Here is a 22,445-nt window from a genome sequence, read left to right as displayed (position 1 = left end):
CGTTCGTACAATTACAATTACCAATATGAAATGCTTTGGTTAGACCTATATATACATACATACATGGTCATGACCCTAAATGTGAAAAATGCTGGATTGGATCATTTACTTTTGATAAAAATTGTTTCTTTTATTACAGTTAATCAGATTGTATCCATAGTCCATATTATGTATAGTATTATTAGACATAAATTCAGAAGGTGATGGTCAGACTGGGTCTGGTCTTTGGTTTCACACACTCCCTTACTCGGTTTGTTGGATCCATCTGATCCTGTTCCTGTTTCTGTATGGTCTTCCCTTTTGACTCTGGCATTGCTCTTCTCCAGGTCGCTTCGCTTATACTGCACTGTTTCTCCACTTCGAGATTAATTAAATTAATAGCCACTAAACATTTCAGTAATTATGAAATAATTATTATAAAATATTATTAAATGATCTTTATACAATTACCGTAACGTTATTGATATTCATAACCTTATGCTCCTAGATGACTCGGTAAAATTTCCTTTAACTAAGAAGAAAAGGGGAAACTATTGCACACGTTCACGACCGTGCATTCACATTTGATTTGACGAAATTTTGATTCACACAATACATCAAACAGTGTGTTCACATTGCCAGCTGCTGGCTAAGCAGACGATGCTGAAACAATAATAAATTTGACAAGTCAAATAAACTAGTGAAACAATCCCCAAAATACAACCAATTATACAGAGGGCCTTATCAATTTGATGCAACTACACCTTGGAATCTTCTATCATCTACACCATCCATGCACTAAAGTTTCACCCCCACCACAGGGAATATGCCTACAGTTAATTTTACAGTACATCCTCTACAACGTTCTAGTCTAGGCCTAGGGCGACTACTCGGACAATTATTAATGTGTTTGCATAAAGTCGGATGGATATCGTCTTCTTCAATCTTGTTAGGTTCTTGCTCAGTACTTGAACGGTCACAGCACCGTCTTTGTTTCCCACTTCTACAGAGGAAGGCTTCTACTGAGGTTCAACTTCAAAACCCTATTGCAGTTTCTTGGAACCTGATTTTCCGACTTTGTGCTTCCACTTGCTCTGCATTTGAGAAAAAAAGAGAGGATCAAATAGAATCAAGTTATAAGACAAATAAGGAACTCCATTGAACACAATGCTAGATGAAGATTACAAGGGGCTCATTGTCAGATATCCCAGCATCCGCAACATCTGAAGTCAAGGAAGGTCCTTCCGATGATTTTTTTCAAGAATGGAGATTTACTCTCAACATGATCACTTCCTTGAGTCTCTTTGGGTTCCAATACAGTTAATTTAGTTACAGGTTCTCTACAGTCTTCGCTTAATTCATCTGGAGATTTCTCTTCCTCATCCAACTTTTGAGCATTTTCTGAAGTGTTCTCTATATGTCCAGAATGATTCCCATCAGCATCAGATTTAATTTCATCCAACTCCTCGGCATTATTAGGGCTTCCACCTGTATCTTCAGAACTTCTCCCTTTGGAAACTGAAGCCACTTCCTTCCCAGATTCTTCTCTATCCAATCGGTTTGCATCTACCAATCCGGTGTGTGCTCCTTCAGATTCATCAGGGAAAAGGAAATAAACATGCATTTAAAGATGTGAAATGAAGGGGGAAAGAGAAATAATGACCCAACAAACAATACCCAAGTTCATCATACGATTTTTGTTTGCAGCAGTGGACTTGGATTCCGACACACCAGTGTTCTCTTCATTGTCTTTCAACATGCTCTTTTGAGTATGCTTCAAGTTCTTCTTTGGTGTCCTTTTCCTCTTCGGTCTGCGAATAAAATATCAATCAAGTATACAAACCAGTTGAAGACAAATAGCATCTTATTGTATTGGCGTTTTACTCACGTCTCTACTGGACTCTTTTTCTGATGTGAACCACCTGAGCTCTTACTCTTCTGCCCAGGAGACCTGTCAATAGTACAACAATCAAGTTATGAAGAAACAAAAGAGTTAATTAAATATGAGAACAAGTCATTCTCAAAACAAATGTCATCTGAACGTAATGTTGCAATTAACCTAGATATGAGTTCACTCTCTATGTTAGTACCTTAATCTTTTAATTTCTTTTGTTGGGGGGTGGGGGGATACAAAACACAAAACTACACAGCAAAGTGAGATTCAGAAAGAATTATCTAAAAACCACATTAGTTAATAGCACATAAGCTTCCTTCAGAGGGCTCTTGGTGACTTTCGATGAATTTGCCTTCTGTCAAAAGTGCAAGCAAAACAGATATAGATTAAGCTCAAATGAAAACTAAAACAATTTTAGCCTGAGAGAGCATGCAAGATGTGAAGTCTTAACCTTTCCAGACTTGCGGCCTGTACCAACGAGCTCCCATCGCTCTCTTTCCAGACGAAGTACTTCCACATCTCCGTCATCATATAATATCTGAGGAGAAAATACATATGATTAATAGTCGGTTCACTGTGACACAAATGTTATGGAAAGTGATAATGCACCAGTTCAAATAGAATACTGCACATTTACAAACATCGTGGAGGCAGTTGAAAAAAAACCTTTACAGTTTAGAAAGAAATTAATACTCAGAGAAACTGTGAAGTTGACCGGATAAGCACAATGTTTCATATACAATGCTAAACATAAAATCAAAAAACCTTATTTGCTATTAGACCAGAACACTTTTTGAATAAACTTTGGCCCTCGTTAAAAAAAAGGAAAGATGATGAATTGGCAAGTCTGACAAGGAGAAAGTTGAAATAGTCATACAACACCCACAGAGAGCACACACTAATTTTCAGAATTTCAACTGTAACCAAATGAAGCCTCATTTGAATTCTCAAGACACATGAATGCAACATAAATAACAAAGAACCGCAAAAGTTTTAGAATCTATTTCACAGCATGATTCTCGGTGAACTTTTAGAATCTTGTGCAAAGAACAGCAAAAGTTTTGATTACTTACTGTTTATCCATAGGCCACCACACTTTTATTCTGTCGCCAATCAAATCTGCAATATCAATTCCATCTTCCTTGGTTGAACACTGAACAACAGATAAAAAGATCAATAATGAACAATGGGTCCAAAACCAATAGGATTTAAACGGAGAAAAGGAGGAAGACATTCTAAATGTGATGGGACAATGCTTATAGGGCAACAATGCCACAATACCAAGATGATTTAAACGGAGAAAAAAGAAGCCATTCTAAATGTGTTAGGACAATGCTTATGGGGGAACAATGCCACAATAGAACTACAAAATGCTAAAAGTAGATTATAGATTGTATGCGTTTGTGCTAAATCTCAACAACAGAGAGAGAAAAGCAAGAAAGGTGCTTGATGCATTTCCAAATATTGTAAAATAATAAATTCTAGCGAAAGCATTAAAAAATGCATGCAAGCAATACCAAGACATAAAGAAGAGGGAGGGAGGGACCTTCGTTAATCCTGCAATGCTCCTCTTCTGCTTCTTGCTAGATCCAGCAGCAGACTTGCTGGTCTCTGACTTCTGCATGGAGATATAAAACAGGCATCACAACAATGAACCGTACGGACATAAAATGTGTGCATAATTGGACCCTGACAGCAATTTAACTAAGTGAAAAAAAATATGCACACCTCCAGAATTTCATCATCAGCTTCATCTTCATTGTCCTCGTCACTATGACCCCAGTCAGAGCCTTTGCCTTTGCCTTTTGATGAGAAGCTTCTTTTCTTCCGAATGCTTGGCACCAAGTGTTCCGATTCATTATTCTCATTCCATCTTTTGCGTGCAGGCATTTTATCTTTTGAATTATGTAATTTATCAATGTCCATTTCCATAGACAGAAACGAGGAACCTTTCGCTTCATGCCAGTCATCTCCTGAATCCCTTGAAGAGACCTTAGAAACACTTCTAGAAATCTTGAAAGCACTGTGTGTAGATGACGACCTCTTGTGTTTAGGCACTAGGGCAGAAGCTGCAACATTGACTTTTCTCTTATTACCTTTCTGATTCTCCTGTTCCACTTTTTCTTTCTTGGTAGAAAAATGTTTATGACCATTGGTTGATTCAAAGTTACTGGACTTCTGTAGACTATCCAAATTTATTTCTCTCACCAATTTCAAAATATCAACATCATTTTCTGCATCTTTTGCTTCTACCAAGGGAGACTTGTTCTTTTTAGCCTTCCGAGCCTTGGCTTCTTTAGATTTTAATTGCTTTATCATCTTTCTGAGAGGCACTTCATTTCTTTCAGTTTCACTGTCTTTGAGAGCCTCTTCCTTGGAAATCTCTTTCTGAATCAAATGTATGATAAAAGGAAAGCAGGAAAAGTTAGTAAACAATGTAACATGAAATACCAAACTAGTCACCATCATACCAGTATGGAAGTAGTCTTTCGTTCTAGTACATACCACAACCAATGTATTTCGTTGTACCATTTAAAATGTCATGATTTTTTCAATTTTTTTTATATACATTTATAGTTCTTATAAAAAAAGAATACATTTATAGTTCATTTTCAAGTTCGGTTGTGTATTACAAACAGTTTAATAGTTTAATCGAATAAACATGTTTTATTAGGGGGGAAAAGATCATGAGAGAATATCATAAGGGTGCGTTTGGTTCACGGAATATAAGATTACCAGTGGGAATGTAAGATTACCAAGGAATAGCATTACTGGGAATGTTGTATTTTGTGTTTGGTTGGCTTAGCAGGAATGTAAGATTACCGTGTTTGGTTAAAGGAATAAAAGATTATTGGAATGTATATTTGACCAAATTGTCCTAATTATATATTTGTGTAATATTACAAGTTGGAAAATATTTATATATTTTCTTTAACAAAATTAAATTCATAATATTTATATATTTTTTACAAAATTAAAAAATAAAAAAAAGTTTAATGAAAGGGTAAAATTTTATTTAAACCCTTGAACTTTATATAAAATTTTAATTATAGATTTTTTTTTGTAAATCTAAAATAATTTAAGGATAAATTTGTAATTTAACATTCGTAAAATTTTTATTATTCGATGACAGAATAAATATATTTTTGAAAAAAAATAAAAATTTAAGGACATTTTAGTCCAAAACGCCGGTAATCCAACAATACCTAAGGAAAGGGAGGTAATGACATTCCCGGTAATATACCCCAAAAAATCCACTATTGGTAATCTTACATTACCGGGAATAGGATTCTCGGGCTAACCAAACGGGGGAATGTGGATTCCATTCCCATGGGAATCCCACATTCCCCAATCCAAACACCCCCTAAGGAATTTGTTAAAAGAATCAACCAAGAGAAAAGATTTTTTTTTTTAAATTGTTTGTCAACCAGTAGAGGGTGCATCAACTGGAATGGACCAGTACAGTATCGTACCAATTCTGAAGAACTTTCTTCAATATTGGTATGCACCGGTCAGTACCAGTACGGTACTTATAGCCCTTACAAATCACCATATGGTACCCCTTTAGATGAATAAAAGGAAGCATATCATACCGTTTCATCACATTCCAAGTTTAGGGATTCAAAGTGAGACAGGACACTCTCATCAGCTAACCATGTTTGCCTTTCTCCATCCTATCAAAATGATGAAAGAGCCATAATAAAAAACTTTGTGCTAAAATTATAGCCCAAATATGCTGTGCAAATGAAGGAATAAATAAATGTCATTGGCACCATGTAATTGCGTGGCTGAAGCATAACACTGTTTGCACAAATAATTGACAAGTGGTTTAGCTACACAGAGAAATGGGTGTTATACACATTACTGAATAAATAGTCGGCATCCAAACACTCAAGTATAAAAGTTCTACTGTTTTTTTTATAAGAATTGAAGGCCTCGTTAAAAACCCCCTTCTTGATTACAGGAGCTTGTAAGGAAGCTCATTAATCAGTGGAAGGAGGAAAAGAGTGCCTTAGGATTTCATTCAACAGCTGAAATTACATAAGATACAACCAGAGAAACACCCCCTTCAAAAACATAAAAACACAAGACACCCGTAAACAACCAAATACAACAACACTGACTTAGGCTAAACCAACTAAGATAAGGCAACAGCCTCTGATTGGTTTACCTTTTACTAATCTACCACCACCCTTACAGACTCTTAGCGCATGCATAGCCCGAGAAAACACAAAACATTAAAACAATAAACCTACAAACAATCAACCAATCCCCTGCTTAGCTAACTTGTCAGCCTCCATATTATAACTCCTAGGAATCCATCTAAGAACAGTGTCCAAAGTAGTAATTAGAGCCCCAATTTCCTCCACCAGATCACTGAAGGAAGTAGGGGAATAGTGCTGGTTATAAATCCATTCCACTGCACTTTTAGAATCACTCTCAATAATAAGTCTTCCCTTCTTAGCACAACGCCATTGAAGTTAAAAAGCTTCACATAATTTAACATGCAGATCCCCATTGAAAAGCACAGAAAATACGATAAAATGAGAAACATGATTGAAGCCTTACCTTGGAATCTTCACCTTCTTTTCTTTCATATGGCTTGTACAAGAGTGGAGGCAGAGAGACTGACTGTATAAGCCCTTGCAAATCATCCTCCTTATAAGCTAGACGCCTCATGATCGAAAGTCCAAGGTCGCAAATAGCATGTAAATTCTAGGGGGAAATATCATACGAATTAGCTTCTTTTTTTAATGAGGGCTTTAACTTACCTCAGGCAGAACTGTTAACCTATAGTTAAAAAAAACACTGAACCTTCGATTTTATTGCATCAACAACATCTTCAGAGTGCTTGATACTCTTAAAGATGGAGAATATCAAAGAAATACTCTCCTTCTCCTTGTTAGCACCAGCTTCTGACTTGGCATCGTCATCTTTATTCACCAACAAAGAAATGGTCAAGTACAATTTCCTGAAAAATACAGAATACATGAGTTAAATGACTGAATTTGTATCTCAAACAAAAAACAAAGACATATTAAGACGATGCATATACCAGTATGTTAATTCAAATGCTTTGACATCCTTGCATTCATCTGTGTTGGGACATGAATGATGAGCAAGTGCATGGACCAAATAAGGCAGGATGTATTCAGGATATGATGTCGAGGAACTTGTATCAGATTGTATAGCAACCTGCCGAGCTTTTGCTTGCTGATGAATTTGAAAGATATTGGCTAAATTCTGTTTTTCCTGCTGTTTCAAGCACAACAGAAAATACCAGTGACAATCACAAATCACTCCACAAAGGAACAACAATTGGACACCAAACTACACTAAAAAATAAAGTTCACCGTACAAACCTCATCAAACTGAAGCTCTTTGGATCCAGGTACCCCAAGTAAGAAAGCACAAGCATATTTTGCATCCAAGAGTCTGTCCTTAATATATTGATTAACTTTGATGAGGAATTGTTTCCTAGCCTGAGGGAAAGAGATCTAGAAAACCAAAACGAACTAAGAGAATGGGCAAAGTGAACAAGAAAGGTTAAAGAAAACAATATTAATGATTTATATTTCAAAAATTACCTCACCTCCGCTGCCCTCAAGGTTAAATAGAAGATATCTACAGGAATCTTATGATCCCAGTTCCAGGACAGACGAAGAACTGCCTTGGCTGCAGCAAGCCTTAAATGGGCCTTATCAACTAAGCTGAAAAATAGTAAAACCTTGTGCGTGAAATTTGAGCCTCAACAAGCAACACATTCCAATCAATTGAGGAAATCGAAATAGATGTTCAACAGCCAGACACAAAATATTAGTAAGTAAAGAAAACAGAGTCTGAGCCAGAAAGAGAGAGAAACCTTCATATGTCAGCTACAGTACCTTGATTTTATATCTTCAGATATTTTACCAAAAGAAAGTAAGTTTCTAAGGAGTCCAAGAAGGTCATCAATAGCAGGGCGAAGATGAGCATCTTTGACAGGCAAGTAGCTCTTAACCAATGTCTTTATCCCGAACACCTGCGGCACACAAACAATATTACAGGCTGAGAGATCCATCACAAAAAAAAAAGCAAAAAAGCTCGAAAATCAAAAACTCAAACCTGGACTCCATGTTCCGAGATATACTGACACTGTTAATAAAATTGCTTTTATCAGAAATGATAATAACAAACAGACAACAATCCACAACCTTCAACATGCAAAGTTCGCTTTTGTCATCCCAACATTCTTTTGCACTGCAATCTGCATCCTGAAGCAACAAAGAAGGTTTATGCATGAAAATAAATACGACAGATTAAAAGAAACTAAAAGATACGACATACATTACTGCGTCCCAAAATTTCACTTCTAATAAATTCTTCAATTTCACTCTCTCTAGTTTCAAAAACAGGCATTGCAGTCTGAGCTATACATCCCAAAGACTGAAGTACCGCTGGTAAATGTATCTTTTCCTCCAGCATGTCCACAAGGCTCTGCAAATTGAGCAAAGAAACTGTTGGTTAGGCAAATATATGAAGGAAGTGCTATTTGTAATATTTAAAACACAAACACGCACACACACACATTTCGAATATATAACTAACGAGCATAAAGTATCATGTAACCTTATATAGAACGGAGAGAGATTTAAGCCCATCATCCTTTGTTATTGCTGCTAGTGCATGCACTGAATACTTAGCCTGTCTCCAATTACCTTCTATACAAAACCTCTCCAATATAAGATCAATTGAACTGCAAACAAACATTATGAAGATGTTATGAATAAGGGTAACATACTAACTCCAACAAGTCAAGTATCCCAAAGTTGCACCTTGATGACACCGCGAGTTGTTCTCGGATGGTACTACCGGCCTTAGCCAAAACATGCAAAATCCCTTCCTTTATAATTTCACTGTCATCTTTCAGAAAATTAATCAGCTCTTCTTCAGTTCCACCCAAAAGCGATGGACTAAATCGTGCAAGAATCTGAAAAACAGCAAAAAGACAATAGAAAAAAAACTAGAATATGTTCCCAAGAGGAGAAAGAAGAACATAAACTTTATAGGACCAACGTTGAAAGCACTAAACTTGCAAACTCTTAATAACAACGTGAACAGGAGCATAGGAAAAGAAAGACGCTCACAAAAGCAAAGACCAAACAAAATTGAACAGCTAGGACTAGTTCACACCCAGAAAAAGAAGTTTTATAGGGATACAAATTATTACCACAAGTATATTCATGCAAGATTGAATGTATAGTGTGTTTCTGGCAGACTTCTGTACAGTAGCCTCCTCGAGGATTTCTCTCACATGCTCCTTGTTAAAAAGTAGATAAGAACACTTCAAGGAGAGCATACTTGGAAAATCATAGAGTTGGTGCCTCTCAGAAAGTATTTTAAGTAATTCATCCTGCAATTTATGAACATATATATCACAAATAAATCATACAATGAAAAAACTTAGATTTCATGGGTCAAACTACTTGTCACAATTCATTTTTCCCCCAATATCAAAGAGAAGTTCACTTATGAACTACATCCCATTTAAATTTGCATTTTTTTTTATAGGAATAGTAGGCCTCACTAAAAACCCCCTTCATGATTAACGGAACTTGAAAATAGTTCCTTAATCAGCGAAAGGAGGAAAAGAGTGCCCTAGGAGTTCATTAATCTTAAAACATTACAAAGTAATACAAAGTCTAATCTCCCTCCAGAGATAAAAAGCCAAAAAGAACCAGCCCTTAACAGAACATAATACTCAACCAATACCAGCCTTAGCTAGAACATCCGCCTCTATATTGGTTGTTCTACTAACCCATCTAATAAGACCTTCATAAACACTAAGCTTTTGAATAATTTCCTTAACAACTTGAACATAAACGACAGGACAAGAACCAACATCCTTGACCCAACCAATTGCCACCTTACTATCACTCTCGATAATCAATCTCTCTTTAAATCTGTGGCGAAAAGATTCATAATAAAATAACCCCTTTAGGATAGCTTTCAATTCCATCAAAGTTGGAGGTCCCGGACCAGCAGGGTCTTTGAAGGAGCCAAGAATCGAACCAGAACTATCTTTCAGAACACCACCTAACATCTTACAACCTACCCGACCACTAGAAGCTTGATGGGAGCTGGTATTGGGATCCAAGAGATTCAATAAAATCTTCCAAATGTTAGCATCTTTAACCCGATCAAGAGTCTGAAAATTCTCTTCAGCCTTCACAGGATCAGAAAAAGAGCGGGACATGATTTGGAAGCTAAATAAAATTTTCTTTTGTATTTCAGGAGAATCACTATCCTGTATTGAAGAAAGAACCAGTTATTTCAATTTAACAGACCATAGAAGTGTAACTTGTGAGCTTTAGGATACTATTTCATCCCTCGAAGGTTCTAACCTGATGCCTCTCCCTTAGAGAGAGATACCTCTGCATCTCTAGCTGTAACCTGCAATCCAAAAAGAAACCCCCAAAACTCAATTTAGAATCCATTAGATACAAAATTGAAGAGGAAGTTACTCAAAAACCATATAAGAAAGCAACTACAATATACCTTAGCTTCTGTTCTAGCATCCTCTCAAGTGCCTTGACCTCAATTTTGTCAAACCCAGAGAAAATTCTTATCCAAATTTTAACTTTATCTCTGATTGAGAATTCAGTAGGAAAGAGGGATCCACATAAAACAGATTCAATTGTATCTGACCTGCAGGGCAGAGCTACGTGTTACTGGTGCTATATGATTATGCGAGACACACCAAACAAAGAGTCACAGCACAAAGTTCTTTAAGTTTTCTACTTGGCATTTTACTATAGGAAAACAGTGTTCACTAAGGTACTAATAAAAAAATAATAGATTACTAATTCATCCTACTAACTAATTGCATAGACGCTCAGGAATAAATAAATAAATAATCATGAGAAGGAAATTTATACAAACAAGATTTCCTGTCACTTCTGCATGCCTTTGATTGAAGATATAATTTTATTTTATTTTTATATTAGTTGGAGGTCTCATTAAAAAAAACCCTTCGTATTTGTTGAAAGCTAAAGCAGCAATTCAACAAACATTGGAAGGAGGAAAAGAGTACCTCAGAATTTTATTAGAAATAGAAAACAGTACAACTTGACCACGATACAATCTTGCTAAAGAAAGACTCCAAAACCACACACCATAACTCCCTACAACTCTAAAACATTAGACAACAGGACTTAAAGGAAAACAGATCAACCAATCCCTTCTTTTGCTAATTTATCCGCTTCCACATTTGCACTTCTCTGAATGTGCCGAAGAATCACATTACACTCCATTACTAACAAGGCAACCTCCTCACAACTGGCTCATAGGCAACGGGGCAGGAAGCAGGATTTTTTCTCCAATCTAAAGCATTAGAGCAGTCACTTTCTAAAATCAAACGCCCCTTTGATTCCCACTCTGAGTCCATAAAAAATAATAATCCAGCTCTCTTACTGCCATCAGTTCAGACAAGGCAGGAGGACCTGGCCCTATAGAATCCGAAAAGGATCCAAGCAAATGGCTGGCAAAATCACAGAGTAAGCCTCCAATACCTCCAGCACTCCAATCCCTGTTAACCGCTCCATCCACATTAACTTTAAAGAAACCAGATGGTGGAGGAGTCCAAACGGGGGAAGATATAATTTTATAAAGGGATGAAAATATAGAATACCTCTAACTCTAAGGTGGTGTTTGTTTTTGCAGAGGTAAAAGGTCTGCAGTCAACGAACCACATTTGCAGGCATCTGTAGCATAAGAGGTGGACCAAAAGTCTGTAGTCTGCAAGAAGAAGACTGTTTGTTTTTTAACGTCTGCAGATTGCTAAAATAAACTGAAATATAAATAAACTGATTTTTTAAACTTAAAAGAGTTTTGCAATACTGAGATTTAAATAATTTTAGTTTTACAATACAAAAATTTAAATAATTCATACAACTACAATAATAAATTTTTTAGAAAAACAAACACCACCTTATTAATTCTATTATAAGTCTCACATAATCACATGTATTATTAGTTTTATAAGTTTTATAGAATAAAATTTATAAATGATCATTAAATTATATGATTTTTTTTAAATATACAATTATGTAATACTTTTAATTTTTTAAATATATATTCATAATTTATTTTTTATAATTATATGATATTTTTAGAAAACATTTTTTAATTTATCAAATTATTTTATGATTATTTTTTTATTTAATTGCGATTATATTTTAAAATTATAAATTTTAAAAACATAATTTATAATTTTTTATATTTTAAAATCTTAATTATCAAACAATGAAATCATTTTTTATTAAGCAATGTGGTTTAAATACTTACATTTTGTATAAAAAGTTTAAATATAATTTAAAAATAACAAATCCAAAAAAATATTATATTTAAACTTAAATCAAAATAATTAAAATAAATATAAAATTTTAATAATATATAAAATAATTTATATGATATAAAATTAAATATCTATAATATAATATTAAAAAATTAATATTTAATTTATTTAAAAAAAATTAATATTAAAATTAATATCTATAATATAATATTAAAAAATTAATATTTAATTTATTTAAAAAATCAAATATAATATAAAATTAAATATAAAACCTTTTTGAAGAGGTTAGAAGACGTCTGCAGACATAAGACCACGTCTGCGTCGCGCAGACCACGCGCAGACGTTAGAAGAGCTTCTGTCTTCTAAAAAACAAACGGTCTGCAAAACCCAATGTCTGCGCGGCGCAGACATAAGAGCTTTGCATACCTTACACAGTAAAAACAAACACCACCTAAGCTTATATCATCCCTTCTTAAATCTACCATCTTTCCTAATAAGAGATCTAAATGTATTAACTAAATAGCCCCTAAACTTTGAATAATTAAGAAAAACAAATATAAAATAATGTGATATGTTCTAAACAAGTGCAAAATTAATCCTTGCTTTCAAGTATCTCAAATGACTTGCCTAAAATCTTTGTCATAGAAACACCTGAAAATCTTCGCAGGTATCCAATCAAATTCATTGTGATTGATCGAGCTATCAGAGCATCCAGCACAATAAACTTTGAAAATATCAGCCAGCATTTCCATGGTATATTTTTTAACAAGCAGCTGTACATTCCAAACAGAAGAAAAAATTAAAATGCATTAGATAATGATAGCTGGCCGCAGAAGCGGTAACAACAGTAATCCAAGAAATACAGGAAATATAACATACAGATTTGTCCCGAAGATGCTCTGCAACTAGTTTTACAGTCCCAACGGGAGCAGAAACAAGAGAATGACAAGCAACATCACAAATTACATCCACAACTTGCTTTCGAACATTTTCATCATAGTCTAAAAGCCGATCACAGAGGGCAGCTAGAAAATGTAGAACAAAACAAAATTAGCCAACTAACGCAAATAAATATATATATATTAAGAAAACAAAAGAAACTCACAGATAATTTGAGGAGCCTCAGATCTTGAGGGATCCGACAATAGACCACTCTTAACATGTTGGAGGACAGACATTCAAACATCAACAACTCTATCAGTCAGCCTCTTCAAAAATTCTGAAAATATTGGCAGAAATGCTTCAGATATGCTAGAGCCAGGCAGAGCAAAGAGGGATCCAACCAATCTCACAGCTCTCAGACGAATGTCTATTTGATCAGTCTGCATATATTGAAACTTACGAACCTCAGAAATTGTTCATCAACTTCGACCATCTGGGAACTCATTTTCCAGACATAAGACTGAAACTATGAAAAATTCATAATAAAGAAGACAAAAAGAAGCCCCCATTTCCAAGAAGGCTAGACCTAACTCTCCAGAACTACAAAGATTTCATCTCAGAAAGATTATAAGAATTATTTCAGAATATAACAAAATTTCTCAAAAACAACAAATAAATGTCTTAAAATAGAGAACAAAATCGTAATGCAGTTAAGTAATTAGTAAAAATGAAAAACAAGGATTGTTTGCTTACCAACAGCTCTCCTGTGAGGTATGGGACAACTCCTGACAGTATCTGAGGAGCACAATGATAAATGTCATAGATAACTTCATGATAGTCAATTTCAATTTTTATTGGCTGATTATCTCCAGACATCACTGAAATAAGAAACTGTTTTATGCCGGTTTCAAGCTTTTCTGAGCACTGCTCTATAACATTCATAGCAAGTCTCCTGGCTGCTTGTGTAACAACCTGAAATATAGATTCCAGAAATAAATCCCCTTCCAATTAAGAGTTATAACTTCTAAGAAATAAATACAGGCAGCAACACAATCTGTAAGCAATAAGCCGATAGTAAACATTAAATTCTTACACTTCTATTACGACCTAATGCAGACAATATAACAAGTAAAAGATCATCTCGAACATCTTCACTCTCTTCTAACACAACGATCATGATTGTCTGCATGGATGATAAAACACTTTCTGGATGATCATCCCTGAAATATGTAGTAAAAACCAGTCTTTCATGATAATTCAAAATACAGAGTAAAAAAGCTATAAACTACCTGAAGATTCTTACTGTAAAAGCAATTTAGGGGAAGATCAAACATTCAAGCACCGACTATACCAACATACATGCATATACATATAGATATGGTCAAGATACATACAAGAAGTCGATAACAAAAAGTGGTTGCAGGCGTATCTTGGCCACTACACTAAAGTAAAATACTAAGACCAATACCAAATCGTACCATAGAGCCATTTCAAATTTCTACATTCGACAATAATAAAAGCATTCATGTTACTTGCAAAAAATATTTAAAACTAATGAGTAAAACATTCTGAACATTTTATTAATCAGATATTCGGATTATCATATTCAAGATCCAAGATCAAAAAGCAAGCATTTCCCTCAAAAACAGTAAATAAATACTGGAGCAAAACATACCTGACAACAGAAAAAAATGTACTGGACATTTCATTAACCAAATCATCACATTCAAGATCCAACATCACAACACAGGATCTATATTTTGCATGAGTCTCCAAAATTACAACTCTCCTTCCAAATGATGGACCACTAGTATCGCTCAATCCATTGAAAGTTCCAACAATCAAGCTAAAAATATCCTGAAAGCATGCCACAAATCAATCACCAGAAGTTCAGTTGAAATTTTATTACTTTCTAAGAAAATCAAGACCAAAAACAATAAACCTTCATGAAAGAAAAAACACCTTTAGAATATCATCACTATAAGGCGCTTCAGGCGCAGTTATCCGAGTTATCTCACAAATACAGGTTGCAACTAGAAGTTTGGCTTCCCGATCTTGATGATTCAGCAGTTCTGGCTTGACAATTGCATTAAGCAGAGGCTGCATTGATTCCACTATTGACGATGGTGGAGACTGGTCAATCTCAGAGAGACATGTAGCAGCTTGCTGCGGATTAGACGGAAAACATTCACGATATATGCCAAATAAACAAATTAAAAGACTGCAGCTGATTTTGATACACATAATATATATGAATTCACAAGTTCAATCATCCAACAGGATATACAAGATTCATGAAGTAATACATATTACCACAGACCCAACTGTCCAAGCACATAGGTCTGATGCTAGATGTGTGTAAGTAAAATGATAAAGAACATGTGATATAGACAATAATAAAAGAAAATATAGGAAAACATCTTTACTACCATTAAGAATTATCAACCAATGCACGGGTCGTATCCTGCCTTTAAAATAGTTTGGAAAAATGAAATGCACAATCAGTTATTCAAACAAACTCAAAAGATAAAAATATCTAAGCTTTTCACTAAACCACCAATAAATTTGAGTCGATAAAATAAAAGAACTACCATCTTTCATGAATAACAAGATATCTCTTCATGTCATAACAAGTTCACCATTAGAGATTCCAAGAACCATGTGAGACCAAAATAAAACCAATCCATATTTGACAAAATCTCTTTGGTCTATGTTTGGATAAGACAAGAATTCTTTGAATAGCTAGTGGCTATTGATTGAGTAAACTAACTACTCCATTGACAGACATTTGTTTTATGACGGAAACTTAATCATTCACAAACAGAAGGAACAAAACAATGATGTTTAGTCAAGTTCACTGTTGAGCAACGGGCATTTGAGTTTGCAAAAAGTAATTCAATGTAACAGAAAATGAATCAAGGGAGGAGTGAGAGTAAGACAACATTTTACATGGATTGACATTGGTAAAGATTAGTTAGCTTCCATAGAGCATTTTAAGGATAAAACCCACAAGCTAACAGAAGGTAGAAATTTAATTAATGCAGTCACTTGAACTAATTCCAAATCTAGGTTGACTTCTTTTCAAGGTTGATTATGTTTCACCACAATACCCCTTAAAACCCTTTGCAAACCATGATGACAATTCCAAACTAAGGCCAGACCCACAGTACACATTTTCTGCCTTGTTACACAAAACGAGTGATTGGTGGTGTAATCCATGAAAGGCACCAAAACCAAATATTCACTGCATACTTATGTTCTTGAAGTATGGAGGTTATCGATCATTCAAAATTGTAGGGGGAAAGTAAAAAACAGTCCAGGTCCCGACGCTAGCACATTGCAGCTTGTTTAGGTCCTGGTTCACTACCTAGAAGAACCATAATGTTTGAAGATACAACTACTGGGACAAGAACAATAGAACATTCTAATACGGTAACTAATAGCTTGAATTAACTCAAAAGAACGGTTGACCCAAATATCATATCATGTAGCAAATTAAGGGCACACAATTCAAGTGGAAACTCAAGTTGGCAGAAAGTATAAGTGGGGGTAGCATGTAACTAAGGAGAAACTTTGTGAATTGTGGGAACAACCCTAATTCAACCAATTAGGAACGAACTTTAGCTAAGCAATCTAATTCAGGTAGAACAGATGGTTGCAACCCTAAAACCTAAAATAGTAAGGGAAGGAAAATGGTTAGGCATGAATTAACCCTAGCGAATCTAGGAAGTTCAGTGGATAAGTAATAAAGTTGAAGAATGCGTGCCTTTAACAGCTTGAGAAGGGCGTCCTTGGCGGATGGAGGAGATTCCAACTTGGATCCCAGCTCCTTGAGCTGCTCTTCCAGCTTCTCCGCCATTTGCTATCAGCAATTTCTGCTCGCAAGGCAAAGCAGCAGCAGCAGCTTCGTCTCCTGCTCACTCTGGCTGTGTAGCTTTCAGTATCAGTTGAATGAGTCGTGGACTCGATAAGATGGGATATAGAAAACAAAGAGGGAAAAAGGGGTTTTGGTTTTTAATGGCACTTGCTCTTGCCCCGCCTCTGGGTTTCTGGGTTTCGGGTTTCGGGTTTCGAGGCTTTAGATTCCAAGTTCCACGCCTCAAATGAGCTCTAAATGCAACTTAAATTCCCCTCCAAATGCTGATTTCAGCTTTTGTACTCTAATTTACATAAGATCTTTCTTTTTCATTAAAAATTGGCACGTGGACTTCAACCGGAGTTATTCCATTTCACAATACTACTATATTTTACTATTATAGAAGAGCTTCAAATGTATACTTCTGAGAATGATTTGTTTCATAATAAGTTGTGAAAATAAATTATAGTTTTTGAAAAATTGAATAAATATATTTTAAACTTTCAACCTAATAAAAATTAAATATTTGAACTATATATTTTATTAACTTTAAGTGTCTAAATTTTATTTAATTAGTATAAGTGTTTAACATTTTAAAGTCGGCATTTAAGGTGCTTAAAGGTCCTTTTTTAATAATTTTATGAATTTGAGATTTTTATAATTTAAATATTTAAAAATAAAATTTTCATTTTAAAAATTAATTAATTTATGTTTATGGATTATGTGTGAAGATTAGGGAGTAAATTGATGAGTGGAGTATGGCAGAATAAGGAGATGAACACTAACGATCGATTTGATGGCAACAAGAATTTTCGATTAGATATTTATGAATTTGGGGTTATGGATCTATAAAACCTAAAGATTTTAGGAGTTTTTAAAAATTAAAATCTTTTAGTTTATGTTTAAAAAACCCACAATAAATTAAAAATTATTGGATGAACTTTTTTTATAAACATGGATGATTTGATTTTTTAAAATATAATATAATAAAATAATATATGCTTAATAAAAAGGTAAACACCTAAAATAAAATAAAAAACATAGTTTGGACCTTTATATTTTTGTTAAGTTAAATCCAATTTGAGAAGTAAAGTAAATTAGGATACATGTATTTTTAATATAACACGCAAGCGATAACAATTCGATCAATCAGCTTGTAATAACAATAGTTTCCAAGTAAGATCACCAAAGTTTTAAAACATCCAAGTCAACTTACGACAAGAGGGCCACTGATCACTTCTAACTATAGGTTGAATTCGGCGAAACCGCCACAAGCTCTTACCAACATTACGACTGGATGTTGTACATAGGACACCATATTGTAGATTACTTCTTACGTGCCATTCACTAAAAGTAAATGCCATAAACATTATCAAGGGCATTCAAGTTGGCAACTTAATCCATCATTTCAAGTTCCACTGGAATGGGCATGCAAATTTATGACTTGTCAGCTTACAGCCAGTGTACATCATTCTACAACTTGAAAGTTTATGCTTTCTGGCATATAGCAATAGTTCCTTCTCATGCGCAGTTTTATCCTTTATGCAGTTCTATGTTTCTCAATGGATCATGTAAGAACATGTTTAATTTGCAGGGCAAAGGGGGTTTGTGGATCAAATTGCCTATTCAGCATGTCAATCTTGTTGAGCCTGCTTCGGGGTTTGATAGACAGAGGAATGACAGAGGAGCTACAACACTTAGTATAATACTTTTCAATGCCAGGGATCTCCATTTACGCTTCTCTTTATATCAACTTCTGAAATTCATAAATAAATTCTGCTGACTTGTACAAGCACAAATGCCGCTACCTGTTAGCCAACATGTTACAAGCTACATGAATAATTCATTCAAAGTTTAGATTTGGATGTTTTTTCTTCTCTAATTTGATCAAAAGCTAAACAAGTTACACAGCCGAGGTGGTCAAGTACTCCATGTTGACCATGGCTTCGTACCACCATGAGTCCGCTGCACCATCGGTGGTCAAGAACAAGTCAAGCTCATAGATTTGAGGTATGGGTTCTGTTTCGAAGAATGAAAAGATAAATAGAAACTTGGGAAGCAATCTTTCTCTTTGGCAGGTTACCAACTCCAAATTCCGACATATATACTATATTAGCAATCCCCAAAGTGAGATATTAATTAAAGCTCATAGATTTTGCTTCAAAGAGCAAAATGTAGATGGGTGATTGTTGGGGCTGCCTTGAAAATACACGAGGCTAAGAAGGGTGGCAACTTGTTCTTCCCGGTCAAGCCTCTTTCTATATACATTTTTGGTCCAACTATGTATTAGTCTTTGTACTATGCATAAACTATAGATAGCCCTTGTGCTTATTTTGATATTTTTAGTCCATATACTTTTTTAAGAAAAGAAACTTAGGTCGTAAGCCAAACAGTATCCATCAAGACAAATCATGTTATTTGTCCCTATGTAAATTATAGATTTAGCTATTGTAATTTAATTTTTGTGTTCTTGGCCCATATGTTATAATTTGATCATTTTTAGTCTTTATATTTTACTTATATTATGTTTGTTGAAGTTGGGTCATGATTGAAATTTAAAAGTTAAAATTCGAAAAGGTTAATGGACTAATTTTTATAAATTAGAGTATTGGGATAAATTTGACAATTTATATTAAGTATAGGGATAACGATAATTTTTTACCTAGACTTTTTTTTATAACCATTGGTTTCCAATTTATTGATTGATTAATCTAGATCGAGTATTGCATAGGCTCGTAATGGGGGCAATCCTTTCAATCCAATTTTCTTCATTCACAACATTATAATTCAAACTTGCTTAAAAGATCTAGTACCTCATCCCATTAGACCAACCAGTTTTTTTGTATAAAACTGAGTTTTTCTCTATAATTCATGGTAAATTAATTATATTTAATTCACCCTAATTTAATCTATTTATTTTATAATATTATTAATAGAAAATTATAACACTATAAATCATTATCATTAATAATATTTTTTTGATAGATCAAATTTAAATATTCAAAGAAAAACAACAAACTGCTACAAACTAACTAGAGTATAAAAAAAAACGATACTCGGTTCAAAAGATCTCAAGTTGTACAAAGATTAACAATAACAAATCCAATCTTATCTATCTTCCCGTTGTGAAGGTGAAGCTGAACATGAATCTTCACTAAGCTAAAAGTATCATGCTCACTTCTAGTCGTCCTTCTAAAAATCTTCCGATTGCATTCCTCCAAATGAAATATACAAATGCACTCCATGTCAAGTTTATAGTGAGAGTAAAAAACGATTGTCCCTTGAGAAAACCAACTGCCCATGAATACTCGGCCTCCCATGAACAAATCGACCTCATGTAGTTACAAAGACTAAAAATCTCTTATCCAGTTGAAAACCAACACTCAAAGAATAGATGCATGATACTTCGACTCGATTCCCACATCGTAAATGGTGCATCTAACATCCATCAGCTCTTTAATAAACGATCCTTAGTTGGCAACTTGTTCAGAATAACAAGTCAGACAATTATAGCATGACTAGGATTATGTAATGAAAACTAAATGAGTTCATGCCAAAAGATTTTAACTTCAATGCCCTTAAATTCAATTTAAATCTCCTTAGGTTTTACAAATTCTCGGGCTAACATGTCATGTAAAGAGTCAGTTTTACTCCTCAATGAAAACATCTTCCTAAGGCTCCTTTAATAAACAAAATTTCTCCTAATTATATGATTGAATAATTTAAAAAATTAACTCTCTTGAATTGATGTTATCAATTTGAACATACAAGTAACTTAATAAAGTCAATAGGTTAAACTTAAAATTTTAATAGAGTAGAAGGACTAAAACCATATTTAAACAAATATTAAATGATAGGAGTAGGCAAACAACCCCATCCGGCTCTTGACCAATTTCACACAGTTGATCTGCCCATGCCCTCCAAATCCAACATACGACACACGTCTCTCACTTCGACCGTCTTTTGTTTTGCCTGCACCATCTATCCCTTGCCTCATATAGTTTGAGAAACACAGGGCAGATCAAATTCAAAGTAGGTGAAGATGAGAAGCATTTCCCTGACGACGATGGTCCTTTCATTGTTCCTTGAGCAGAGTTCATTAATGGCGACGGAAGTCATCGTCATTAGGAAGCCAATATCATACGAGTTGTCGAGCAGAGATGAGATGGTGCATCTGGCTGGATATGGCGAGGAGAAGCTATCCAGCGTCCTCGTTACTGGCTCTGTTCTTTGTCAGGCTTGCCATCACCATCACCAACTTCGTTCATGGCCCATTTCAGGTTTCACTTCTGCCATTTCATCATATCTATATATCATTCATGATTCTTTCATCTTTGCTTTCATCATCTAGGAGTATCTTAATTGCCTGATTTTGTTAAATGCTAATTAGTTGTTCATGTATAGGGGCCATGGTGATTGTTAAATGTGAAACTCCATGTAAGACCATATCGTACACAACACAAGCCACAACAGATGAATACGGAGATTACATCTTCGGTCTTCCATCTCACCTCCACGGGTTACCAATTTGGAAAAGATATGCTCTGTTAAAATAATTCGAATACCGAAGAAGTCGATGTGCCAACCGGCATCGGTGAAGAAACACAAGCGCTTGAAGCTTTCATGGGTCAGAAACGAGATCCGCACATACACCGTCGGAAAGACAATGTTCCAACATATGACATCTAAACCTTTGAAATCCTGCATTAGAAAGGCTACCAATATAGCCAAAAAAAAATAGCTTAAACGAGGGAAACACTTGGGAGATGTATATATGATATATATGGCTCATTTAGATGGCACTTCAGTCACAATATTGAGTTTTATCTCCTCTAATACATGCATACATACGTTGTCATATTTTATAAAAGTCTATCGTATAAACAATTTAATAAAATATACATTAAAGTAATTTTACATTATGATAATTAAATATTGTAATAATATATTTCCTTCAAATATATCTTTCTAGGGATATAGTATCAAATAACGTTATATTCTAATAATCCTATTTTTAGAGTTAATAGTACACTAAAATATGTCTAAGGATATATTTGTGTGAGAGAGGTGTTGAATGATGCAGTTAGTAGTTGATGAGTGGTTAGTTGTAGGAAGTTGTTATATTAGTTGTGTGCAGTTACACAGTTACATAAGTTTGTTGTAAACTCTTGTATAAATAGAGTATTTCAGTTCAATAAAGGATAGTACATTCAGATTCTATACTCTGCTATTGTTGTTTCCAAATGATGCATTTCCACATGGTATCAATCGTCGTAAGCTCCTGGAGCCATGAGTTTCTTACTGCGCAACTCAAGGTGTGTTGATACAGCTTAGAAGACAGTTTCTTAGTCGCTTGGTGTAACATCCTAAACTATGGGTTAGTGAGCAAATTGTAAAGTTTCAGAATTTGGTGACTAAAGTAGAAGAATGGATTAGTTCAGTGATTTATTTGAAAGTATTTCCTAAAAGTTATTAGTAATTATTAAAGGAACTAAAGG

General features: G+C 34.6%; 2 pseudogenes; one reads left to right on the top strand and one right to left on the bottom strand.

Annotated features, from left to right (window-relative positions):
* Positions 1–1,022: 1,022 nt before the first annotated feature.
* LOC120119577 lies at positions 1,023–17,116 on the bottom strand (annotated as a pseudogene).
* Positions 17,117–20,987: 3,871 nt separating this feature from the next.
* Positions 20,988–21,693, top strand: LOC120119576 (annotated as a pseudogene).
* The last annotated feature ends 752 nt before the right edge of the window (positions 21,694–22,445 follow it).

The sequence above is a fragment of the Hibiscus syriacus genome, unplaced genomic scaffold (assembly GCF_006381635.1).
Source record: "Hibiscus syriacus cultivar Baekdansim isolate YM2019G1 unplaced genomic scaffold, ASM638163v2 tig00110332_pilon, whole genome shotgun sequence".
Taxonomy (NCBI): Eukaryota; Viridiplantae; Streptophyta; class Magnoliopsida; order Malvales; family Malvaceae; genus Hibiscus; species Hibiscus syriacus.
Note: the sequence above shows the minus strand (reverse complement) of the source record. Positions and strands in the feature narration are given on the sequence as shown.